This window comes from Phalacrocorax aristotelis, chromosome 3 (genome assembly GCF_949628215.1).
Source record: "Phalacrocorax aristotelis chromosome 3, bGulAri2.1, whole genome shotgun sequence".
Taxonomy (NCBI): domain Eukaryota; kingdom Metazoa; phylum Chordata; class Aves; order Suliformes; family Phalacrocoracidae; genus Phalacrocorax; species Phalacrocorax aristotelis.
In genome coordinates this window covers 116,243,000-116,269,726 of record NC_134278.1, presented here as the reverse complement: position 1 = coordinate 116,269,726, position 26,727 = coordinate 116,243,000, and the positions used below count along the sequence as shown (strand labels likewise).

At 45.9% G+C, this 26,727-nt stretch overlaps 1 protein-coding gene across 2 annotated transcripts in view; it reads left to right on the top strand.

Annotated features, from left to right (window-relative positions):
- Positions 1-1,327: 1,327 nt before the first annotated feature.
- Positions 1,328-26,727, top strand: part of TJAP1 (tight junction associated protein 1) — a 40,246-nt gene continuing 14,846 nt past the window's right edge. Inside the window, exons 1-4 of one of the 2 annotated variants that reach the window (XM_075089218.1) lie at positions 1,328-1,479; positions 2,432-2,506; positions 24,324-24,418; positions 26,063-26,112. The gene's annotated coding sequence lies outside the window, so the exon portion shown is untranslated. Of the gene's footprint in view, positions 1,480-2,431; positions 2,507-24,323; positions 24,419-26,062; positions 26,117-26,727 lie in introns of both variants that reach the window. The other variant, XM_075089219.1, reaches the window with a different exon arrangement.

Here is a 26,727-nt window from a genome sequence, read left to right as displayed (position 1 = left end):
TGGATCATTTTGCAAATAAAGATAAAAGCACATTACTTAAGCTATGTCCAGGTTTGACTAGCTCTTGTCCACCTTTGGCTGGTACACACTGGCCTCAGCCCTTCTCCTTTAAGAAGCAGGCAGTTGTCCTTGGGGAGGTTTAGGTGGATTTTTCCATTCACTGCTCTGCCCTTCTCCCTTCTTTACCTGGTCCCATGGATGGCGTTATACTACCCTAGTTCAGGCTGTGATACGCCTCAGAGTGTCAGGGGGTTTCTGAGGGACTGAGGACCATAACAAGGGGAAGGAGCTGACCCTGGACACTGCCTCTCGGTGAATTGTCCTGGCTGAGGAGGGCAGATCACCTGCAATTACTGTGAGCCCACTTTGGGGTCCTGAGTGCACCCACAGGCTCTAACTGCCATAACCAGCCTATACTATTGCTTTTTTGTCATCTTCATCAGCTCAGAGGTTGAGCTGCCTCTTCTCAAGGTCTGCTCTGACATGGGACAACTGCGTAACCTCGGAAGTAGCCTGTGAGGTGGCCAAGGGCTAAAGCCCAGCTGCTCTATCGAAGCTTCCAGGAGGAAACGAAGGGGCAGGTTCTGCATCCTTCCCTGGCCAGGTGGGAGGCCTCTGCCAGAGCCATGCAGTGGAAGGCAGCTAACAGCCTGTCAGTCCATCCTGTGTCCCTAAATACATATGAAGACATCTTTGTTTTCCTGCCTGAGGGCACTGGGTCCCGCTTTGTTGGGCTAACCCCAAACCACCAACTCGGTGGTACTTTTTGAGCTGGCTTGTCTTGTCAGGGAGATTTATTGAATATCAATGTCCACACGTAACTGCATGGCGTGGCTGTGTCTCCCGGCGTCCCCACGGGCAGAGCCGAACAAAGGCCTCACAGGAAGCTCCCCTTACTGGGGAGCACGGGGGGAGCCCCCTCCACCCAGGGGTGTTCGGGAAGGAGCCCGAACAGCCCGGCAAAGCTTTCCCAGGCAAAAGCAGACCTGCCCCAAGCTGCTACACGCCGCTTGCTTCCACGGCCCCGGAGCCCACCAGCCCTGAGCGGGTGACCGAGTCGGGCCCGCCGGCGGGCTGAGCCCAGAGACAGACTGAGCCCTGGGGCAGCGGGTCCTGCTAGACCCCCCCTCGCTGGCACTTTGGTTCGCTCGTCGTGTCTCCCCCCACCCCATTGGTTTCGTCCCGTCGCCCCCCCTCCCCTCCCCTCGCGTTGCCGCGGTGACGGGGTAGACGCGCCGCGCGCCCGCCGCCGCGCCCGGCCCCGCCCTGTCCCGTGCTGCCCGATGACGCAGCCGCGCTGCGGCGTGGGGATTCCGCCGGATTACCCGGCGTGCCCCGCGGCAAAATGGCGGCCTGAAGCGAGAGTGCGGGGCCGAGCCGAGAGCGGGCAAAGTTTGGGGCGGGCCCGAGGCAGGGCCGAACCGGGGCAGAACCGGCCGCAAAGTGACTGGGACCCCGGGCGGAGCCGAGCCCGACCGGGTCAGAGCCAGGCTGGGGCCCCGTCGGGCGGGGAGCGGGGAACGCGACCGTCTGGGGATTGAGCCCGGGCCCGGGCGGGGCCCCCCGCGCCTCGCTGGCCTTCCCGGGCGGGCTCCGCGCCGGCACCCCGCCAGCGGGGGGGCTCTCCCTGCCTTCGTGTGTGGCCCGGGGCAGGGAGGAGGTGTCGAGTCCCCCGAGGAGAGCGGGTCCGGGCGGGCCGCACCGTGGGCAGGGGGAGTCAGGCGGGCGGCGGGGGGAGGCGGGGGCCGGAGGGTGGCAGGGCCGCAGCCTTGGCCCCGGGGAAGGGGCCCTTCTTTCGGGGGAGGGCGGTAGTGCCACCGCCTCGGTCGTCAGGGAGCGGCAGGGAGCAGAGCGGGCACAGGAGCCGCAGGCCGAACCGGGTCTGTGCAGGGCGTAGTTTTGTCTGGGAGATGGAGGTGTAGATGGTGTGGGGGATGAGAAGGTGGTATCTGTACAGGGAGTGTTGTTGGAGTAGGAGCTGCGAAGTGGAACAAGTCTGGACCAGCATGTGTGTGTGAAGGAACCAGAGTATAACTGACAGGCAGAGTTGGAAGGGAGGGAGCAGCACTCCCCTGGTGCCAAACCTAGCAGGGGGGAATGGGAAATTCTCTGCCAGCCTGGACACCCTCTCTAGTGCAAGGGACACTTTCTTCTATAGAGTTAGTGTGCAGTGTGCCTGGCTCTGGGCTTGAGCACACTGCATGGAGCAGAGCAAAAGATTGAGCACTATTAAACAGATTTTTAGATGGACAGGAGGTTGCATTGGTAGGCATCAGGGTGTGCAAACAATATACAAGTCTGGCAAGGCTGAGAATGACCTAGATCTGAGAGATGCCAGGTGGAGGCTGTCCGCTGAAAAGAATCATCCATCAAATGTAGATAGTTCTGTGCCAGGGAAGGCTTTTCAGAGGTATGCATCTCTGTTTTACAGATTCAGAGAAGGAACTGGGATAAAGGGCTTACATAAGAGGAAGCAGTGAATCCTTGCTGAAGCATCAGACAGCAGGTAAGAAAGCAAGGAATGAGCTGATGCTGAGTCAGACTGTGTTCTTTTGGTTCCACTAATTGAATTTTTTTAGAATATGTAAACCACATACTTGAAAAACTCTCCCCTTCTGTGGTGTTCTCTGCATCATAGTTGGCCTGCGTTGCCTGAATTGAGAGACTAGGAGTGTCAATGAAATGGGAGTGACCCTGAAGAATTCAGTAAGACCCCCTGGGAAGAAGAGCTCAGTTAAAGATGTAAAGCCACGCCACCCAGAGAACAGCCTGAATTCTGTTCTGTTAGTGCTGGAATAGCTTCATGTGTTCTCTGTGTAATGCCAAGAGGTCTACCCAGTCAGAATCCCAGTGAAATCCTTTCTGATAATCGTCCTCTTGCAATAACTGCAATGCCAAAGTTAGGTAATTCTGGTGATCCTCTGTTCTGTTAGGTCATTTCTCCCACTACGCTGTTTTTTTTCCACCCATATGTTAACTGATCCCCTGATGGGTACTGCTGGTCTTTCTGTCCTCTCCTAACCTCACTGTTGACATCCAGTTTAGAGGGGCAGTTATTTGGCACCCAGTAGCTGATCCTTTGAGTCGTTCATCCCTTTCAGTTACTTGTCAAATTGCTTGTAGTACAACTCCTTTCTCTTTTCTTCACTTCTTAATGAATCACTGTAGAAAGCATATGTATCAAAACAGTGCTTTGCATACAGTGTGTTTCAGCTTCTGCATGTTAAATCAGCATTTAAGCTAGAAGGTCTTAGCTGTGGTATCAGAATTTTTTGGCTTTTTGTTCCTTCCCAGGCACTCAGTGTTCTTGAAATAATGGGAATGCATTTCAGCAGGGCCAGTGGAGTTCCAAAGTGCAGCCTGTGGCTGTCTTCATCCTTAATATTAACAAGGCATTGGGTCAGGAGGGGATGAGTTACGTGCCAAGACCTGTTGCCTCCTCAAACCAGCTTTCTGAACCAAAGATGACCTTGCATTCTTTTCCAGTCTGTTTCAAGTACTTTGTCGGCTGCTGCTAAGTCACTTGCTTTGCAGCTTTCAGACTTCTTATCTCTGCCATCTAAGTATAATTATGTCTCATAGTATGGAGGGGAAGTAGACTGTTGCTTTGAAAGAGTTGTAGTCCTTTGCAGGTCTGCCCCCTTTTTGTCCCAGGGCAGGATAAAGTCAGATAGGACAATGAGTAGTTTTTGGTCAGCGTGCTGGTGTGAATGGTACCAGAGCTGGCTTGGAGAAAAGATTTGTGGTGACTAGTGCAGTGTATAAAGTGCTTTTAAAAAGGTGAAGAAAGCTAGGCTGTTTGAGCAATAGAAAAATAAACAAATTTGATTAAAATGTGACTGTATTTTTTGGTAGTTGTTTGAAGCAGACTTGATGCTTGTGAGTCCTGGAGGCTGATGATTTTTCTGAAGGTGAGCTCCCCAACCTGTTAAAATGTCTGCTGTGTTTTATGAAGAATCCACTGAAAGCTGGATTCTGTGAGATTTCCATGTGTCGCCACACCTACAGCATAGTCCCAAGAAGTAATTCTGGAGGTTAGATCGTAATAAATTAACTGTGCTGTGTCCTTGTTAGCCTAGCTTTTACAGCGCAGTGTGACAAGACTAATACAGTAGTGGCCAATAACCCTCTGTCTTTCATGTTGCTGGGAGAAATATAGCATACAGGAGTCTCAAAAGAATCCGCATGTGATACAGGTTGAGGGCAGGATTCCTCCACTAAGAGATGAGGATCTGGTCTGACACCTTTTTGATTCATCTCTGCTCTTTTGATTGGGGTTGTCAAGAACTGGAATTGTCATAATAGAGCAGATTTTCTTGGCTGTTTGACTTGGTTGATGCTTTGTGAGTAAATTTAAGGTCCTGAAGCTGGGTATGTTAATCTTCTTGCTTGAAGGCTTTTGTTGGGAAGATACCCCCTTTTTGTATGACACTTTGAGCTATGGAGAGTGAGTGCTTGTGGTATCTGTGCTCGCTGTGTGTATATCAAGTCACAAGTAAATAGGTAAATATGATCCTCTCTGAAGTTCATTTTATACAGGACTGCAAAGGAACTACGTGCATAATCTATGCAAACAGGGCTAATGCCTTAAGGCATGAAATTGTCCCTCCTGTTTCCCTGCCAGTTCCCCTACCTGAGGGCTTTTCCTTAGATCTAGATTGGCTGGGTCTGTAACTGTAGTAGGAATAATGTTACTTTTTAAAATTGAACGACCTTTACAGCTGATTGGAGGGGAAGGATGACCGTGTGGCCAGAATTCTGAACTGCAATGTTAGACACCTAATTTTTGCCACGGATTTATTGAGTGAACATGTTCAGATCATTACTGTTCCTTGCTCTTCATTCTTCAGTTGCAAAATATGATTAATGCTTACCTTATTGGGGATTACAGGAAGAGTCCGTAAGTGTCTATAAGATGTTTGGATACTGTGGTGTTGAATGCTTTAGTAAAGCTTGGTGAAGGAGAGATGAAAAGGTTATTTCAAGCCGTGACTGCAAAATGAAACAGACCCCTGTGTGATCCACTGTCCTGCGTATTCTGTAGCATGGTAAAATTGCTATAGAGTACAAGTTGGGCTCTGCCTTGTTTAAAGCAAGTGGGCACTTGGAGAACCACCCCCCTCCCTTTCTTCCCTTCCCAGGAGCAGTTCATTTCTTTCCATGGTTTCTAACACCTTATCTGGCTGAATCTTTTTGACTTAATCTTTTCTCTTTTTTGCCCCCTTGTTTGTTCCAGACTCGGAAATTTTTCTTCTTGTTGTCAGGATGTTCGTGTATGGTCTTATTGCCAATATGCTCAGACAGAGAAGGCCAAAAGCAGCAGCTTGCAGACTGTGTCATATTTGGAATGACATGAGCCACCCTCTCTCAAATGTCCTCCTGGGAGCTGTGCTTAGGAAGGAAATGGCGTGGAAGGTCGAGTAGGAGTGTGAGAATAGCATTGCAATGGTTGGAATGCAGGATAAGCATCACTTGGGTGGGCTCAGTTTTCCTCTGCTTTTCAACAATGCCGGATGCCAAGCCTGAGGAAGACTGCTGTGCAAAGGTGAAGGAGCTGGAATGTATTCTTCAGTTGAGGTGAAGGCAATTCAGTGAAACTGATAGGCATCAAACTGAATAATGATTTTAAAGTATTTTCACATGATGTCTAATCTGTGGAAATTCACTACCACATAATAGCATTGAGGCTAAGAGCTGAGCAGGATTCAGAAAAGATCAAGCACTTATGAGTGGAAATGTTCAGACTTGCTTTAGCTAAAGAACTCGTTTTAGAAGATGTATTTTTTCAGACATAACCTGATCTCTAACAGGTAAAGGTTTGAAGAAAGGGCAGTTTCTTCCATAATTGTCCACTGGGGCTTCTTGCTCCATTTTCTAAAGGACCTTGTGTTGGCCTGTGTTGGAGGCAAGGTATTGAATCACACCTATTTGCTATGTTAGGTTGTCCACTTAGCTTTCCTTTTTGTGATAACTGCATCAGGGGATAAAAAACCCTACCAAACAAAAAAAACCACACAAACCCACAAAGCACTCCAGTTGCTCTGATTAGAGCTGGTAGTTGAGGTTTTTAAGCTGGAGGAGAGCAGGGTCCTTGGAAAAGATAGTGCAGCCCATGGATGAGGACCGTCTTATTCATGAATGTGAAGACATGTAAATATTGTCTCTTCATGCTGAGTGGTCAGGCAAAGTCCTTTGTGCTTCTTGCCTTTACTTGTAAGAGGGAAAAGAATGTGTGGAGTTTGGCCTCTCTACCTTGCAGTCTTGTAGTGGACTTTAATCCAGAAGGCAGCTGAAAGGGAAAGCTTTAAGGCTGTTCAAGAGAGATCTGGAATGTTGTAGCATGAGCCTCAATGTACTATAGCTGGGAAGACACAGTCTGCGTCCTGTGTTCTGGTCCAGTGTGTGTTGAGGATTGAGAGAATCATCAGTGCTGCCTGGCCAAGTAGGCATATAATCTGATGGATAGGCTAATAAAGGTAAGTGGCAGTGGTATGGAGGTGTATATATAAAAAGGTGCTTGTTTTTAATGCCTACTGAAAATCTAGGAGAACTCCTGAAGGAAAGAGCTGGGGTGGGGGGGGGGGGCGGTGGCGGGATTTTCAGAGCTACAGCAGGTCATGCAAGCCTTGAGATCGCTGTATGGATACCCTCCCTATGGGCTGTTCTGGGAGCAGCATGTGGTTTAGGGCACTACATAACCATCTTGTGTCAGGTGTAACGGCTGTAAGTAAAGGGTTACAGATGTTCAAAGAAGTTTTGTGATGCTGAGAAAGTGAAGTGGGTCAGGGTTGGAAAGGGAGGTTTCCTGCAAGGGTTAGGCTGGTTTTTAGGCACAGGAGATCTGACCTGCTGCTGATGGCAAGAGACAACTGGTTTAAATTTCTGATTTCTAGGGGTCAGTAAATTCAGAAAGGACAGTTGCACAGTGACTACTGTGACTTTGGTTGAGTTCTGTATTTGTATTTTGGCTCTGCGATAAAGCTGGCTTTGGCAATGTTGTAGGAGTCATAACTAGATTTTTTTCCTCTTGTGTTTAAAGTATCAGTTGTCCAGCTGCATTAACACAACACTCATGCACGAACGGTTCTGAAATCAAAAGGGACAGATGAGGTAGTTTCTCAAACTATTCAGGGCTTATACTTAGGCTCATAAAAAGCCTTAGGCAAGTTTTACTTTATAGCATTTGTTTCAAAAGAATGTAAGTTATTTTCCTGAGATAATAGTTAGATGATCATTGTGGCAGTAAGGTTTTTGACCATTATTTTAGCATATGCTACTCGGGGTGACTGCATTTAGACTTGGGTATATCTTGCTGCACAAGTTCTGCACAATTCCCAAAGATCTTTGCTTCATTGTCTCCTAAATCAGATTTCATCCTGCAGCTTGGCTGCTCATTAGTGAGGACTCTGCTGCTGCCCAATGGGAAGGTTAAAAATATTCTAGGGAGATGACTGTCTATCTTACATAACTGAAAAGTGATTGCAGTTAATTCTATAGTTCTGAGTTTTTTGTGCGTTTTTATTATTTTTTCCTTTTTGAGAACTCTTTTCCCTTCCCTTTTACCTGTGGGAGATCCATATACAGTGTATTTTGTGCACAGCCCTTTCAAATGGGGGAGAAGAAAATAATGAGAAATGGCAGGATATTTGTTTAAAATTAGAGTTAAGTAACCTTTCTTAAGAATGGACTTCAAGTCCACATCCTATCTAAGTGGTTTCATTATTCTGAGCAGAAAGTGTCTCGTGCACTAAAGTATGCAAAATATATTTCTTGAACTTTTAGAATTTATTTTCTAAGCATTGCTTGCACTGTGGTTATGTAAATACTAGGAAACAAAAACTGCTCAGAAGGATTTTCTCAGGTACCTGCATTTTGCTAGTAATACACTTTGTTAGTAGATGTCTGTGTAGGCACTCAATCCACTTTCTTCTAGGGCTAGTACAGAGTGTCAATTTTAGGAAGCGTCTTGTACCAGGGTGGCTTGATTCCTGAATGCAAATCACCCTTGCTGGGCTGCAGAATTTCTGCAGAGTCTACTTACAAGTGTATCCATTTTTCCTTGATTAGATGATGCCTTTGTAAATAGGTCCCCAGGTGTATCTGAAATGGCTATAACAGGATTCAGTGTCGTCAAGGCTCCAGCTGGATGGGGAGATCTGTATTACTATGCAGCTCTGGAGATGATTTACTACCTGACTGACAACTTGCAATATAAACATTAGTCCAAGCATGATCTTGTCCCAAAACCCCGCCTACGCAGGGAGCCAGGAGTCTTCCTGCCACGCGCCATAAATCGTTTACAGTTTGCTCATGCCTGTATGTTTGAAAAACAGCTGTGAATTGGGGATTAGCAGTTTGAAGAAGGCCCGTGTGGGGCTAAATTAGGGTCTCTTGGCCTGGTGGTGAATACCGGTGTGGGAATAGCGGGAGTGCTTATCTGCAGTGGAAGGCAATTCCCTCTGAGAATGGGCGGGTGGGTACAGCAGCTAGGGGAGAGCATTGGATTGGGGTGCTCCAATTTGAGCTCAGATGCCTGATTCATGCCCAGGATGGTGGGGGGATTGAACAATTCATTGTTAGCTGTGTGTGGGTTTTCAAAATTTTAAAAAATTTTATATTATTTCTGTATATTTTACATATTTTTATATATACACACACAAAATACAAGCAGGCTACTTCTGTCTCCTAGGAGTTGAAGGATGATAGAAGGACGATTTGGGTCTGTCTTTTCACAGTGTGAAGAGTGGTTTCCCTTTTGCTAGCCCATAATAGCAGAATCAAGTTACATAGAGGGCTATCTGGGGCTTCACAACTTATTTTCAGCTTTTTAAAAAAAGTTCTACTGTGTCACTTGGATTTATTACAGCTTTGCAACTTCAACTCCCAAAGTAAAACTATTTTTGTGCTAGCTGCGATAATTTAAATTACCTCTGAAGCTTCTAATGACTAACTTGTGTTTATGGTGAAACCTCCCATGTGTCCAAACCCTGGAAGCACGATCCATTTGATAAGTCTAAATGTATTGATGCTTTTACATCAATGTAGAGTATATCAGAGCCTAAAGTCAGTGGGTGCCTTCAGGTCTTTCTGTAATAAAGACAACATGCAGATTTTGCTGTACGAATGAGACTAGACAATACAGTTCAGGTACCTCCTATGCACTGGCTGAAGGACCAGCTGCTAAATAAAGCAGACAGAAGTAGATAACTTTTAGCTGGGCTGGTGTCTCCATCAACAAATTCCTTCTTGGGTGGGTTGGGTAAGAATCTGGGTGGAATGTGTCAGCAAGGTGTCTCCTTCTACATACATCAGCTGAACACAAGTACTTCCAGATTGTACCAAAAGCATCTGTGGGGCCATGGGCAAAGCCAGTGGGCTCTGGGTAAAGCAGGTGACTCGTTTCCAAAATGATACAGTTAGAAGGGTTCTCAGTATTTTGTTGAAGCAGCTGCACAGTGTATCCCTCTGAAAGAAGACCATTTCCTGGAGCTTCCCGCTCTGCTCTCCTCTGTCGTAGGTGTAGGGAGAGTGGCTGGAAGGACTCATCCTAGGCTTGTTTGAGCCTAGGATTTGCTTCCATTTTTATTATTCCTTTTGGTGAAAGGCTGTAGAGTGTGTTTTGATTCTTCATGCTTTGCTGAGATGGAGGCCAGATAGCACCAAATAATGTTTGTGGCTGTTTGTGTGGGCATCTGAGATTTAGAAGGCACCTGTTAATGAGCTGTAGGTCATTCCATGTCAGATTGGCTAAGTTTCCATCAGGCTGGTTTTTTGTTGCGGCAATGCATGTGGACTGTGTGTGTTTGGGGATCCCTATTATCTATCTCAGATGGAGAGGGCTTTCCTCCTGTTTGCTGCCTCCTCTCTCCCCACAAAAAAATAATCGCCTGATTTTGGAGAGCTTTAAACTTCCAGATTGAGTTAGATGCTTTGCACTTATTTATATAGACTTTCCAGATACAGAGGTTAGAGCGGGGTGTGGGTACGTGATCGTATTTTGAGCTTTCCCTCCTTGTTTTTGATGCTGCTGTTGGAATTCACCCTTCCCTTTTCCTAGGAACTGGTGTGAAGAAATTGCTGTCACCTAGAGCAAAGCTCAATCTGCTTGCCTCGAGGCCTTACTTACCTCTCCAGGTTAGGACTTTGCCTGACTTCCACAGGTGGCAGTTTGTTTATAAGCTTATATTACCTGAATCTTCTGGGGTAGGTCTGAAGGGAACAATTCAGGGCAATGGAAATCTCAACTCTGAGAGGCTGGGTTAGGGGAGGGAAGGAAAGAATAGAGTTAGCAGTACAGTTAACTCTTCCCCCCCTCCCATTTTTTTCCCATTTCCTCACCTGCCCAGCTGTGTAGTAGGTTAGCAGTACGTGTCTGTTCTTATTCTTATGAAAGTAGACTTTGTTCTCTGAAGACTGCTAATCATGCCCCATGGGGGTGTAATCAGTTATACGGTATTTAATACAGTGCAGGCGGGAACAGGCCGCCTGGCTGGGCTGGCAGATTGCAACACTACAATTATAAAGGGCCCCTTTCCCCCACTCACCCGCCCACTGGTGGCAGGATGAGGGTTGTACCTTGAAACAGTATTAAGTCTATGAAAAATAAAGATGTAGTGGGGGAAGGGAGAGGCTGAAGAGGCAGCTCCTATTCCAGGAAACAGGCGGACCTACATTCTGCGAGAGCTGCAGCCATTGCAGGTTGCACTGTTGAGACTTGTGGGAGTTTGGGTGCAGTCAACATCGAAGTGGATTGCATAGGGATGGCCCTTGGCAACCTGTAGAGCAGCAGGGGCTTCTATCCTCTCTGAAATGGGTTTTCTTGTGGTGGCTGGGGTTGGAGAGGTATGGAGTGGTTAGAAGTTGAGAAGCCCTTTCTCCTGCATGTGGTGATTTAGACACCTGATCTATTTGGGTGCTTTTGTAAATTCTGCCAGGCTTCTATTTATATCTTTTGATATAAATCTATTGGTAAATCTGGCCTTTCATGCCTCTTTCTTCCCAGTACTGGAGCTACTGCAGCGGCCTACCTTACTGGCTTGGAAGAGAATAGGTAGCTTGAGGCCTTGAATTTTAATGGGCAGGGAAAAGTCTACTGGACTTCATCTGGTCTGTTCTTCTTACCTAATACCAGACCTTGGTGAGGGCCTTGAAATGCACATGCCGGGTGTGGAGCAGCTGGGCCATAGCCATGTAAACGGTCCCTGCTCCAGCAGTTTGCTAGATGCATCAACATGTTTCTGGAGCTTGTGGCTACCTTGACCTTTCCTCTTCCAGGTTCCCCAGAGATTAGTGTGTTTCACCCCTTCATTGATGATCTTTGAATTTGCTGACACTTTTGTGCAGTGACAGCGCAGGGCTCCCTCTGTGTGTGTGCTCTTTCCTTCTTGGAAATTAGAAGGTAATATATATTCTGCCATATCTGCTTGTGTTAGTTTCTGTCATTTTTGCCTTATGAAATCCTCCTCCTTTCTGATATACCTGTGCTTTGCTGAAGTTCAGAACCTACTCTGTGAAGCACAGCAGATAAAAGCTCTTTTTGGCAGCCTTTGGGATATTGGTGTAGTTTCAAGTGGAATACATTCTTGCTATAGTACTCAAGAGCATTGGCTCTCCTGCTTGGCACTGGGAGAACACTGGCTATTAAGTCTCACAGTTGATCCTTAGCACTGGGCAGTGGGCTTTTAGGAGTCGGTTGATATTTAATTGTATTACACAAAGTAAGTGCAACTTCAGAACATGGGGGTCGGAATACAGCCTTCCTTTCATGGACTTGAGAATGCTGTGAGCAACTTCACTTCCTGAGTCATCCTCATCTTTTTCCCCTTAGAGTAGCTTTGTGTTTGGGAGCCACAGATTCTTTGGAAAGCAGCACTGTGTGAAGGAGGAGTACTTTTTTTTTTCTGACTAGAGCATAGGGTCTGCTTGCGACTCTAAAATAGTGAAGCACCAAGACAAGAGGTTACCCGATGTCTTGGGTTTTTGTACATTAAGTCTCTCTTCTCTTGATCATGTAAGTGACCTGGTGTCAGTGCTGTAGGGGGATAATAAAGTAACATGAAGATCAGATCTGTTTCTGTGGGCAGTGGGGACAGTGTTTACAAAAGGATTTTTGAGTCATGAGGAAGTACCTGCATCTCAGAGAAGCTGCTTGACTTAAGGTAGAGTGGTTTCTTGGAGGTGGAAAAGGCCTGGATCCTTCCAAGCGCCCTTGATACCCAAGGTCACCTTCCTATTCAGCTCTGCCCCCTTAGCTTAACAAGGCTCAGTGTTGTGTTTGCCCCTTGTCTTATAGGGAAAAATCAGGGAAATTCCCTTCCCAGGCTACTGCAGAAAGCTCTCAGTTCCTGCCCTGGAACATGATTACTTCCTCAGCCCTGGTTGCAGCTCTTCTCCTTGTGGCTTGGGTGCCCAGCTGATAACTCTGCTGCCTTGCTCAGTTTCTCTTGCCCCATGGCTCAAGAAGTTGCCTGGAGAACTTGAGGACTCTCCCACAGATAAGTTTGAGGTTGAAAGTGTTGTTGGGGTCCTGGCAGTGGCAGGGCTGGCATGCGTGGGGAGCATGGTGGGTGTCAGTGTGGTGGGTGTGTGGGCTTGCTCCTTGTTTTCCTTCCCTGCCTGGTGAGGAATGCAACGTGTTTGCCTTCCTTGGCCTGTGGTTGCAGCCACATTCCTGCACTGGGAGTCAGCACGGCGGCGGGCGTCGTGCTGTTCATGCCCCCTGGCTACATGCTTTCAGCTCCACATCAAAGGTGTATTTAGTGTGTAGCTTGTGCCATTCCTGGCCACACCTGGTGGCCTGCAGGCATGCAGGAGGTGGAGTCTGGCTGTGTTTGCAGATGGCATTCAGGGTTCAGACTTCTTGCTTCTGGAAAGGCTGGAGCTGAGTTCATGCTAAACAACCCCAGGAATGCAGCGGGAGAGCTGAGCGGCACAGTCACTCCAGGGGCATGTCCTAGCAGCAATGTTTCCTTTATAGCTGCAGCAAAATAACTTATGCCTGCTTCTCCAAAGGAACTGGCTGTTTGCTTGGGTGTGTTGTAGGGTTTAATTTACACCAATAAGGCCAATTAAGGTTGGCTCGTCCCCCCTGCAGCTTGTGTGCTCTTGGCATCAGCAGATGATTGAGCAGCTCATCAAGCTCTGTTCAGTACAAACTGTGCATGAGATGTCTGCCTGGAGATGGAATGGCTCTGGGTTTTAACCTGGGTAGGTGTGTTTCCCCAGTCAGTGGGTAAATGTTCTTACACATAAGTGCTGCAGCTGAACTGCTCCAGCTTCTTCTGGAAAAGCTTCCTTTTCCTGGCTGGTACCTCAAGAGTTGAGGATGAGAAGCTTGGTGAAGGATGACAGATCAGGATGCAGATGCATTATTTTGGGATCCTTGACATGTCTGTGAGAAATGGACACTAATTTTTTATGCTCCTATCATGCAAGCCATCCTTGTCCTCTTCATGTAAGTCTTTTATTTGCCTGGCACAGGGAAATGTAGTCTGTTTTGGCAGCATTGGTATGGGTAGCCCATTGGCAAGGCTTGTGGAAGGAACAGCAGAGCATCTTCTGTGCCCTGTGTAAGCCCTGGGCTGTTCACTTAATTGCTTTGATCTTTGGGACTTGCAGTTTCCCTTCTAGCAATTTCTAGTAGCCTGAAATTCTGTGACCTGCCAGTCATTTCCACATTAGAGTTAGTCTTCTGCAGAAGACCTCCCTACTGATATCCTTAGACAGCAGCAGGCATGAAAGAATTGGCTCTCAGAAGCACACCGGCTTTATAGCTTAGTTTTTGCTTTTTGCTGTTGCCGCAGTCTCTGGATGAGTTCCTGCAGAGCTACTGTTACCAGACTGGTCCATGCCACCCTCTCTTGAGAAAGATGGACCACTTTTCAAAGCAGAATCTCAATGATAGCTGATTAGGGGAATGTTACTTGTTGCAGAAGACACTTACCATTGTGAAACGGTTACAAATGCTTGGATTGGGCTCTCTTCTCCCTTGATTTCATGTAAACTGTGCATTTTATTTCATACTAGTTGTCACTGACTCCGTATCTGACTTTTAGGGCTTGGGTGTTGATGAGGAAGTGTGTTGCCTAAATCTTCTTTTTTCTTCCTTGTTCTGCAGTGCCAAACTGAACAGTGTGCCCTGTGGTGACATGAGGTTTAGTAAAATATAAGTAAGTCTCAAAGTGGACTGTTATTGATAAAACATTTAAGTGTGTATAATCACTGCATCTTTCAGCTTTGTCATGCAATGTTGGCTATGGCTGCCAAAATGGAAATCTTGTTTAGGATTAAATACTGCTTCTGCTGTCACTTTCTGATTGCCAGGAAGGAAAGTAAGGGAGCTGGAATGAAATGGATGTGACATTGGCTAAGGAGGACTGATTCTCGGCATTTTTCTTTTGGTCAGTGAGCTTTAATATGTTGTGGAGAGAAAGTGACTAGTTCCTTGTTTTGGCTTCCCTGCTGGCCTTCAGGACTGTGTAGGAATCCAGATCTATGTGCTTCTGTGTGCAGTCCCAAACACCTCTGCTGGGGAGAGGTGCTCCCCTGGCTAGACCAGTAATCCTCACCAAGTAGCTAGATCTCCCCCTGGTGGGACAGGGAGCAGAAAGCAGGGGTGGACAGTAAAACTGGGAATTGGTCTGATCCTGGAGCACCTGGAGCCAGCAGCAGATATGTTTCTTCAGTTGAGACATTCCTTAGTCCAGAGTCACAGACTCTGTAGAGCTCAGCTCGTGCAGCTGCATGAAGCTGAAGGTGTGAGTGAACAGCTTGCTCTCAGCACTGGACAAACACCTTATCTTTGCAACATCTGCCTGGCTATACACTGGCATTCATCCATAGTCTTTGCCCTTAGACAAGCAGTGAGCTGCTAGCTCTTTGAATGGTTTAGGCTAATGCTTAACGACAACAAAGTACTTTCTTTAGGATATCTGGGGCCAATCATCCTCAGCTCTCCGTTAGAGCCCCTTTGAGGATAAGTGACTTCACCTGCAGCTCGACTAGCTCTCGTTCCCAGCTTGCTCTCTGAAGAGCTGCACAGAATGAACTTACAGGGGGCTTTACAGGGAGGAGCCCTGTGGAGGTGAATAGCTTGTCTTCACTGCTAAAAATGAGATGTTTTTCCTTGACCTCAGAATAATTAATGGGCTTATGCTATCCCAAAGGTTGTAAAGGTGGTAAACACTAGGCATTTCAGTTTTACAAGAGCAATGCTGGGCAGGGGAATGTAGTGCTAGTCTGGACAAGCTGACCTTGTGGTAAAGCTGAAGTGCTGGGCCTTTGCTGCAATTGCCCCTTGAGGCAATTTATGTTCATTATTAGCTCCAGCTGAAGACCAACACTGGTGCTGGCAATGATGACAAATGTGGAAGGAGATGGTTGATGAGAACTCTGACTCTGCCCTGAGGAGGGGTTGTGTCTCAGGGAAGAGCTGAAGCAGTCCTGCTTGGCCTCAGGTGAGGCATCCATGGTTATCCCTCTCAAGGGATGAAGGTGAACTTGGGAGGTACAATACAGCATATAAAGAAGGACAAACAGTGCAACCTGTGACTGCTGGTGATGGGCAGCCTCCTCATGCTGTAGGGCAGGGTGGGGAGGTGTGAGTCCCCTCTCTGCTGTGGTTAGCATCCTGCTGTTAAAAGGACTGAGTGGAGCCCAGGTGAATGGGGAGAGAAGAGCCATAGCCAGTTGCATGCTTTATACAGGTCACCAGTGAAAGATGGGTGGGTGGATCTGTTTGTTTTTCCTAAGCTGGATTAAACTGTGTTGTATTTCTGTGACTGAACTCTCAGAAAAAAATCTCTCTGCAGTTCTGTGGTGCTGAAAACTAAGAGAATCATTAAAAAAAAACACAACCCAAAACAAAAAAGAGGCAAACTGAGGTAGATTAACTACAGGGCCACACCACAAAAAAGAGAAGGTGCTGCATTACATTCTGCTTCAGGAGCTGTGCTGCTCTATTGTTTACAGAGTTGAGACAAGTTTTGTGCCTGTTCCTGCCCTTGGCTCAGGCTCTGAATCTGCTAGGCCCAAAGCATGTTTTTGAAAGCTGTCTCCTTTCCTTGTTCTGCCTTTGTGGCCTGTTGAGACGACTACTGCCAGCATGTAGGTGTGGGTGCTCTAACACTCCACATCATGCCTGGGTGCAGAGGCTGACTGGGAGTTGATAGGGAGTATTTCATGCAGATGCCAGAGTAGGCAATGGCTGTGGCTTGGGTTAAGTGGGAGGTGTCCATGTCTGGTAGGAATCCTGCTTTGCACAGGTGACAGTAGCAAAATTGCTCGTAGCCTCTGGGAAGGGAAAGTGGCAGGATGTGATCAGCTTTGGGAAAAGGCTGTAAACCTCTTTCTCTTTTCTCCCTTTGGCTGAATAGGTTTATTCATCTAACACCACTTCTGTTTCTCTCAGCGCTACACTGATTTTCCCTGCCAGAGTATAACAAGCTATTGCTCGCTGTAGGTGAAGTGAGGATCAGGTGGCTTCGTTGAAGAATGACCCACTGCTATTCTCATACAATGCTGGAGTCTGTAATTCTACTTCATTATACTGACTGCTGTCTGTATTCAGTGCCATAGAGATCATAAAATATTTCTGTGCTAGAAGATCATCTCTGATGAATAGCACAGAGGATGGCTCAAGTTTCCATGGCAATGCTTCTGAATGTGCTTCTGTCACCAAAGAAAGGGGGACTTTCAGTTGATTAAGGTTTGAGGGTTTTGTCTGAGAAAGGGGATGGTGGTGAGACTACATGTTAGTTGTTTGCCTGCCTTTGGGTAGTGCCTCTGATATATAATCTGGAGAAAGAGGAAGCTGCCATTTGGCTAATGGCAGAGACGGACAGTGTTGTGCAAACTACAGCTGGACTCCTGGACATGCTTAACTGTGCAGCTACAGATGCAGCTGCACAATCACCCAACAGTTAAGCCTGTACCATTCTCTGCCTCTCACATCTGACCATCTGCTAGGGAAAAGCTAATTAAACCAAAATGATTCTTGCTGGGATTAAACCCCACCAGCAGGGAGAATTGAGTATAGTACAAATACTGTTCTCACACTACTGGATGAGGGTTGCTGCTTTGCTTTATTTGTGCTTATAAAGAATTGCAGGCTATTCAACTCAATTGCTGTCAGGTAGGTGTTTAGCTCATGCACACTTTTCTTCTCTTTTCTATCCCAGATCACTCTTGTTTTAGGTGCAAGAAATAAGGCTGTGTCTTGCTGAATTTATCTGCAGTTCCTTTCTTATGACAGCTGAGGCTGTTTTCTGTAAAATAGAATTTCATGCAAAAAGAGTGCACAAAGCTGGGGTTTTTTTTCTCCTAGTGCCTCAATTTCCTTACTTACAGAATGGAAATTTTTCCTGCCTTCCTCATTGCATGTGTTTATGGTGAGCATGAATCCTGGAGTTGGTGTAGGGCTACATAACCTTATAATTGCTAGAAACCACCAATGTGAATCTAAGACTCAAGACCAGTTTATTGTAAAAAAGTGCCTGCAGCCCTTGGAGAGTTGAAATTTAAATTTGGTAAATAGAAAACGTGGAAGTGTGGTTCCCTTAGCAACTGAACTCTTGTGTGTACCTACAGTCCATGTTGCCATGTGATCAGGGCTTCAAATAGCTCTTTCAAAAAAATAATAATTTAAATGAACTTACAACTCTGGTTGATTTCATGGCTACTGCTGGTACTCAGCAGAAGTGACAGCTCACCACATTGTCAGAGTTGTGGCACAATTTAGTTTCTGAAGGCCAATGAGGGATTTAGTTCTCTGCAAGGGGCTCTGAGAGGATTCTTGCTATTGTCTTTCCATGCTGAACATGGAAACTTGTACTGAAGAGGAAGTTAGTTCTGTATATGGTAGCTCAGAGTTGGCAATAGAAGATGGCAGTGAAGAGGGCAGTAGAAAGCGGCAGTGAGGGAGAGGGTGATGGTTGCGTTGCTGGAGTTTGGAGTGAGCTCGAAGAGACCCAACTGAAGAAGCAGGTAGAGATGAAAGCGAGAGTATCAAAAGAATGAAGATAAATTAAGTCTTGATATTCAGGAGGAACATTTCAGATAGTTTTGAATGAGGAATGGGGAAAAAAACCCCACTAATTTCGGAATTGCTGGAATTTAATTTTGACAAGTATGTTTCAAGAGGAATTGCTGTGGGAACTGAGGAGTTGAGAGGTGATATTAGAGTGTGGATTCGTAGCATGTTAGGTCTGTGATCTTAGACTTGTTTTATGTGTGTGTGTGCTTACCCCACAGTTAGCAAAAGAACTTTATATTTTGGTGGAAGAAGGGCAGTAGTAAGACCATGCCTGGGGGCAGTTAGATAACATGTTCTAACTCTGCACTGCAGTTTGCTCAGATAAGCTGTTGGTGAGCCATACTCTTAGGAATGAGCGAGTAGGGAATATTGCCTTCCTAGTGTCTGAACTGCTCCAGGTATGTTGGACATCAGCAAGCAAAGGCTGCGTGGGTGTATGGAAAGCAAGGTACAGCGCAAATATTTGTGATCACCCTTCTGCTCTTGGGGAGAATAGAGAAAATGTTATGCCATGCTGGTCTGAGTGTTATTATGATGTTTAGTTGGCATAGGAGTAGTAAAACTTTCAAGTCATATAAATGTCAATACCTTTATTGCCTTACTATGCTTTGTGTAGTGTGGTTAGCTTTTATTGATTCTGAGAGAGAGGTATCGGTTTTTTGGAAGAAAAAAAACAAAACCCAGCAAAACCTTTGGAAGTAGAAAAGGGCAAAAAAGGGTTAACTTCAATATTGGTAAGGATTTGCCATTGCAGGGAAGTTGTACTGATTTAACTTAATCAGATTAGAAACAGCTGTGATTATATTAGTGCAGCATTCTTGTATAGGCATCCTTAATTTAGTTTGTGTCTTGTATCTATCTATTAACTTAAGTTGATTCAACATAAAGTGCTTTTAAACTGAATTAAGAACATTTACCCAGGAGGGTTATACTGCTTTACATTATTTTCTAAGTCAGTTTAATTTAGTACAGTGTATATGTAGACAAGACCTTGGGGAAAAAGCTGATCCTTTTTATTACTTGCTGAACAGTATGTCATGTTTGGCTGCAGTCATGTGATTGAGGAATGAAAGAGCCTGTTGTGGTGAGTGTTGGTGGAGGATGGGCGAACTGATCATTGCAAACCTTTGTACAACTTGGTCGTTCTTAGCCATAGTGTTTGATTAAAGTAGATTGCTCCTCCTTATAAATTGGGCTTTTTCTTGCCTAGAACAGATGTGAGACACCTGAAATGCTATTTTAAGGTTCCTCCTCAGCCTGCCAATAAAAGTGCCTGCAGAGCTGGTTAGTGTGCTGTGTATGCAGCAAAAGCAACGTCTCAAAACTTTCACAAATGTTTAATGTTTCAAAAGATCCACATGGCTGAGCAGGTTTGAGCTGGACTTTCCTACATCTAGGCAGAGCTTGAAAGAAATTTCACCCAATTCTGATACTCTTTCCCAGTCACTGTCTCCCCCTAGTATGTGCCTCAGTATGTATGATGACTTAGGCAGATACAAAATGCATGCCCAAGGAAGAAGTACTATGTAAGTACTGCAGGTGTCAGGTCTCTTTCTTTTTGAAAAGGATAAACCTAGTCAATACATCTTGTGTTTTCTGTTTGCAGGTGAAGGCTCTATGGGAGCAAAACTGGCATGTGAATTACTTCAAGCATGGTTGTAGTGATAGCATTTCAGAATAAAGCTAGCTGCTGTAATCAGCCATTTCATTTATTGAAATTTGCTTTTGCCAGCACCTGCAACCATCAGGGCTGGATTTAATGCCTCTTCAACATTGCAGATGTTCTGCAGGCTGGGTCGCTGCAACAACTTGTCCATCTGTCCTCTGTAAATAATGCAAATAACATGCTCTGCTCCATTGTCCGGCTCTGTAGATGCTGCATAGTGTGTTAGCCATCTGTGCATCACTGACTCATAGACAGCAGGGAGATTTTGGAGAGCATATTGAGGCAAGTATATAGGTTGCACTAATGGAGCATTCTCCAGCATTGCTATATTCTCTGCTAGAGGGATGGCTCAGTGGCATTCAGTCCCTGGCACTGAGGAGCTGGAGGCTGTAGTTTTCCCAGAACTGCTGAAACAAGAGGACGGCTGATATTAATTGCTGGGGGTTGTATGAGACTTAGGGAATACTTAGAGGGCTGAGAGTCTGCTTCTCAGAGGTTGAAGCATTTAAGCTGTTCCTACTTTGTCCTAATTAAAAGCCTTTTGATTTTATGCTCTAGGAAGGTAATGTATGATTTCTTTCCCTCCTTTTCTTCCCTTTCTACACAGCACAGGAGCTGACAGAGGCTTGGGGAGGGAATTCCTACATGTTGATTTTCTGCAGCAATGTTCACCCACTCCCTCCTTCACTTCTCTTCAAATGTTTGTTTGCTGTAGCTGTTCCATAGCTTGTGTTTGAGAAAGTTTAAGGCCGTGGCTCCCAAACTTCCGTTGTGATCTACCAGCTTTTTGCCAGGTACATGTTGTTAGAGTATCAAGATTTGCTTTTTCTAGCAGGGCCCGGACAGTTATTTTCAGGAACTTTCAAGAGTTCCCCTAATATCCATGAGTTGTTTTCTAATAGCCTGATATACATCTCTTCAAATACCTGAGAAACATGCTCCAAAAGTCTTCCCATGGAATATCTTAAAAGAACTCAGGTAGAAAGGCAGAGTGGGGAAGGACATGAAACCCAAGGTGCAAAGACAAAGAGGCTCTGGAAGTTTGTAGTCTAAACCACCTTGTGAGAGTTGAAAGGATCACTGAACAAACTAAAGAGATCAAGCTAATGGGATGACTGAACAAACTAAACAGGCTTCTGGTGCATCAGCGTTTCTGGATGAGAAGCTGTCGTTAGCCCCTGTGATAGATGCACCCATTCGTGACAGCCCCTGATACAGCTGTCAGAGTTAAAGGTAACTTGGGAAGTGACCTTTTGCTGAGTTGGTTCTCGTGCAATTTCAGATGTAGCCATTAAAAGTGGTTCTATGAATTTATATGCATTAGAAAGCTAGTGTTCATTTCCTGGTCAAAATCTCCCCTGGGTATTTTTATTCGCCATTAACATTCCTTCTGGGGCTTGGGCTTGGGTCCTTTGCTTCCTGTCCTGTTCCTGTTCAGTTGTTAATCAGCTGTTGCGTTCTATTCCAGTTATGTGTTAGTGATGTTAGTGTTTCTTGGGCAATGCTGATCTGTCCTGGCTTTTATAAAAGGGTTAGGGAAGCTAAGCTACTCTTAAGACAGCAAAGACAGTACATAATAAAATGCATACTTAAGGATATGGAGTGCAACTGAATTAGGGGGCAGGGATCTTTGTATTGTGGAAGGAGGGAGTGGAACTGTATGAAAAGTGTGATTCTGAGTACTTTTAAGAGACTTCCGCAGTGTGCAGTGGGTATGACAGACACATGATATGTCCGGTGGTATTTACGTTCAACAAGAACTATGTAAGACTGTAGAGTCTAGGGATTTCATTTTCTTTGGAAATATCTTAGGTGTTAAGTAGGGCTTGTTACATGGACTGTTGTTTAACAGCTAGCCAGATCCCTTTTTCTTGATAGCTCTTGGAATTGTTCCCATGCAGGGAACAGGTTTCTGCCTAACAGTCAAGGTTAATTCATATGGAAAAGCAGGAATGAGCAATAATGTTCCTGAAACTCTATTTTAATCCAAGAGTCACTGTAATGCTATTGCTTAGATCTGAATCATGAGCATTAACATACAAGCAGAACTGAGATGTGAGTTTCTGCACTAGAAGCTGTTATCCTTTTATGTTAAAATGAGCTTCAAAGTAGCCAGCAGCAGAATGGATCTGAATGTATTTTTAATTGAGATGCCTTCTGTGAATGAAAAGCGCGCTCTCATTAAATGTTAAAGTGTCCGCTAGTAACCTTGCAGTGCTTTTCCATTGTACTGGCACCAGCAGTCTACAGGTGCTGCTTTTAATGTCACATGGCTTGTTTGTCTGTCCTGGACAAGACCTCTTGATGCAGTTATTGCATCATCCATCTTGCTGATTAGTTGCCTTCATCAGGCTTACTACAGCAGCTTCTCATGTAGGCCAGCTTGAGACAAGTGGAGGCTAGGATTGCCTCTATCCATAAGCACAGGAAGGCAACTGGACAAGTCTGCCTTGCTTTTGCTTCTTATGATGCTAGTGAAGTGGCATTGTTGCCTCCTAAAGCAGGATGTGCCTATGTCATGTACTGGATATGCATCCAGAGTACAGGTTGGCCCACACAGTGAAAAGCTATGATGATCAGATATGTGGCACAGGACAGCAGCTTTATTCTTTTTACATGTGGATATTGCATTTGAAGTTCTCTGGAGTACACTGACTCTGTGATAGCCAATGAATATTTCTGTAGTGTTGCATTAGAGACAAATGTGACTGGCTGTGTTATGGAATGTGTTTTCTCTGTCATACAAGTTTATCTTACTGAATGAAAAGAAAGGTTAAAGAAACGCTGCTTTTGAGATGAAAAGGCTGGAAAGATGACACAGTGCCTGAAATAAGAAACATTCTCTGCAACATAGTCACCATATTTTTGTTGAGGAAGGGAGACTGGTGACTGAAGACTGGTAAGCAGGCTGTTTTATACAGTCAGAATAGGCAGCACAAGAGGAGGTGACAATTAGGAAAACCCTGCAAGTCCTCTGCTTCTTTGCAGGGAATGTTCAGCTGCTGCAACAGCAAGCAGGCAGAAACTGTGCATCCTAGAACCAAAGCTACATATTATCTACCTCAGACCTCCAGGGACTTGCCAAGAATCAGGAAGACAGTAGGTGCCTACAAATGTTGCTTTTTTTTTTCCTTTGGTGTTTTCCCTTTTTGTCCAAAGAATTCCTTTTTGGACATTTTTTTGTGTGCTATTGACCTCTTTCTTGTTACTGGAGACAGAGTGATCCTAATGGATAGTGTTGTGGTTTTGCAGGTATGCCAAGTGGCTCTTAGTTCTGTGGGCCCTGTACAGCATAGTCTTCAGCAATTCTGTGCTAGATCACATCTGTTCCTGGTGCATGGTAAAGGTTTTGCCTTTCTAAGATCACACAGAGAACATAGCTACTCTGCAAGTGGATTTTACACTGAGGAATGCTCTCTGGTAAAAGCTGCTAGAGTCAAGCTTGTATGCTGCCTGTGCAGCTGCATTCAGTCACTGTCACTGCACTTCCTCACTGTGAAGAGGAAAGAGGTTGTATGTGTTCTTTGTGAGGGGGTGGAGAAATCCTCAGCTTTTTGCATTAACAAAGCAAAGTGTTAGGTTTCCACTGCAGTCTTCTGATCCTTTGTGTGTTCATGTCTGTTTGCCTGGAAGAGGTGACTATTGCTGCTGACAAGTGTCAGCCCAAGCCTTGTAGCCCTCAGGGAGCCATTCCAGTGAACCTGTAACTGTCGGTGACCTTAGAAATGAGACTGGGACTACAGTGTGTAGTAGCTAAAGAGGGTAGAATTGGAGCTACTGCAGACTATAGTCTGCTAGGAAGAGGGCTGTAAATGTTAAGGGACATTACTGATGAGAGATGGAAAGGGCAGATAAAAGGAACCAAGAGGTTAAGTTTCCTCTTGTATTACAGTGCTAATTAGAATAGCTGAAGGGCTACCTCCTGCAGTAGCTCCAGGCTAAAGCTGAGCTTCCCCAGGGTAGTCAGAATGTGGACTTGACCGCAACCTTCTTCAGAAAGAGGCTTGTGAATAGGGTGCTGAGGAGAATTAGTGCTGCCTTCTATTTCTGGGTATTACCTATATCCGTTTCTGCTTTGGAGCACAAGGTCCATCTATTCTGCAGAGAGTATCTGCTCCTCTCTGAATGGAGGTGTGGTGAATTGAGCCACCTTGGGATTTTCTCTCTGTGGCAGCAAAGGATGCTCAGGTATTGTAGGCAAGGAGGGCTTAACTATGCTGTTTAGTGCAGTGAAGTCTGCAGAACAAAATTAGTTTGGTGTGGCAGGGTGGTTGGAGCAGAATGACAGAGGCTGGATTCCTGGTGTTGGACAGGAATGCAGGTGGGGAAGCAGTGACCCCTGGAGCCATCTAGAACAGTTGCCCTTCAGACATCAGTTACTGGTCTGCACAGGCATCCTGCTCAGTGGAGAGATGGTTAAAAGACCGTACTTTTCTGGGAAACAGTGAAGACAAGGAGCTTATTTCACTGGAAGGCCCTGGCATTAGAGAGTAGCCTGATGGTGCAGCAGTTTGCTGCCAGCTCATGCCCTGGCAGCTGGCTGTAGGTTGCTCTGCGCATGCCTGACTGTTTCCATGTGTTGTGCTGATAGGTGACTGACACCAAGTTTCCTTTCTCATATTTCAGGAGCTGTTGGCCAGATGCTGCTGGATGCTGACAGGGGAAAGCTGATTCGGAGACAAGCAGACAGAAATGTTGGGACACATCATCACTTTGGATCTGTAAGTCCTTGTTTGAGGGAAAGTTGCCTGGAGGCACTGTGAGTATTGAAGTGTCTCTGCAAATTCTCAGTCTCTGCAAATTCTCAGAACATGAGAGTAGGTTTCAAATCCCAGTATCTTTACCAGGTAGGTGGAGATGATGAGGTAGCAGGTAGCATAGTTGCTGGCTCTGGGGTAGGAAGCCGGACAGTCCTGTTTCAGCCTGAGGAACTGCGTGCTGAGAGACAGGGAGGCCTTTGGCTTGTTCTTTCTGAGCACCTCTGCAGTGGAAACATGTGTGGACCCATGGGTGCAGCTGTTCCTGGAAGCCTCTGCTTGTCTGCCAGCCCATGTGGCTGGTGGTTTTGCCTTGGTGCTGAACCAGCTCCTACTGGGAGTTGATGGAAAAGCAGATTCAAACTACGCTGGCCTGGTCCTTCCTGGAGGTGCACATTCTCCCTCTCTCTTTCTTTCTCCCCCGTACTTTACAGTTTGCCCCACAGAGCAGTTATGCTGTTGTGAAGCTGTTTACTCCTGTGCTAGTCAAGACCCAGCTGTAGTAAGGAAAGTAATACAGTACTACAGTAAGTACTGTACAGTACAGTAAGTACAGTAAGTACTACTTACTGTAGTAAGGAAAGGGGCAAGACAGCATGTTGGGGCAGGGCCAGCACGAGGGCACCTCTTCAGTTTGTTTTGGCAAATCTTGAGTTTGCGTGGTCCTGGTTGCCTTCCTGCTCTATTCACCTTCAATCTGGCTCTCCCCATGTGCGTACAACTGCTCCACACCCTGCGTTCCTGTCCCACCTCTCAGGGCTTGGTGCCACTGACAGGGAAAAAGCAGCACAGCAGCAAAAGTGCATCAGGGGAGGGAAGGCCCCACTGCAGTATGTCTTGTGCCAGTGGCAGCGATGGCCACAGAGCTGTGCTCTTACAGCTGGTGCACAGATCAACCCAATTATCTTCTTGTAGTGGTGGGTACCCTGGCCTTTGAACAGAGAGGAAGGTTGTTCCTGAATTTGTATCCCTGGTTGGCTGGACACTATTTTACAGAAGCCTGTTAGCAGCAAGGTAGAGCATGGCATGCTGCTTGCTGGAAGTCAGAGCAGCTTGCCACCTTCTCTCATGGAGGTGTGGGTTATCACAGCTGTAGGCACAAGGATGTAATGTTTTGGCTCAAACAAAAGTCTGATAATTGCCAGCTCATTTGTGGGTGAGAAGCACGGACTTAAAAGGATGAGTGAGATAATTGTTAGTATTACCAAGCTTCTGTACCAAAGGCTTCTCAGATAGCATCCCTCTGCAGTACCAGAGGAGATTAGCTGGGAGGGTCCCACTTCACAGATTTGTCTAGTCCTTCCTGGAACCAAGGTTCCCTTGAAGCTACTGTTTATTAACTTGGAGTTTGTGTGATTCCAGTTTCCTGAGTGCCTTGGACGTGTCCTTGCCAGGTGCCTTTCCAGCTCTTGCTGGGTTATGTGGCCCAGCTATCCTACACTCATTTACTTTCAGAAGAACTGGTGTGGGTTGGGGCAGGTGCCTGGAGTGACATGACCATCCAGTTGTCCTTGGTTATAACTATTCCCTATTCTTTACGTATTTATGGGGTGAGATTTCAAACTGGCTGTTTTGATGGATGCTAAGCTACTTGTTTCTGTTCCTCAGGGCATCTGAGTGAGCATCCCTGCTCCATGAGGCTTCAAATTTGAGCCCAGGTTGGTAAGTGCTCAGGTCCTTGTGGACTAGAGAAACAATTGTGATTTCAGCTTGGGATATCTCTGTGTGCATCTCCTGTGCTTAGCCTGGCATGAATTGATGGAAGAGTCCCCTAGATCACTGTTTGATTGTTTGAAGAAGAGAAATGTCTTCCCAGCAAGTCAGACCCATCTGTTTTGCTTGGGGATGCAGTAGAATGCACATTTGGTATGCTGGATGTGATTTTTTTTCCGAAGTGTTGGAGATCTCTTAACTTGAGTCTTTTTAGGGAAAGGTATCTTGAGGGAATTGACTACAGTAAGGGGGAGTTTCCACCATTCTGATGGTGGAGATTTATAGGTTAGTCCTAAGGAAGCTGTTCTATGGAAAGGCATGAGAAACTCTTGTGAGCTTGTTCTTAGCAGAGTAGAGGGCAGCTTGCAAATGTTCCTGTTGTGGCTTGGAGCTACTCTGTGCCTGGTGCAGACACGTCACACTTGCTGGTCCTCCCAGGGGACTCCTACTCAGTCTAAGTGTCAAGAAGACACAGCTAGCAGTGGATAAGAATTGGAGAGAATTCTTGGCTCCATTTAGACACTTAACATATAAAACTCCACTGGCTAAAACACAAAGTA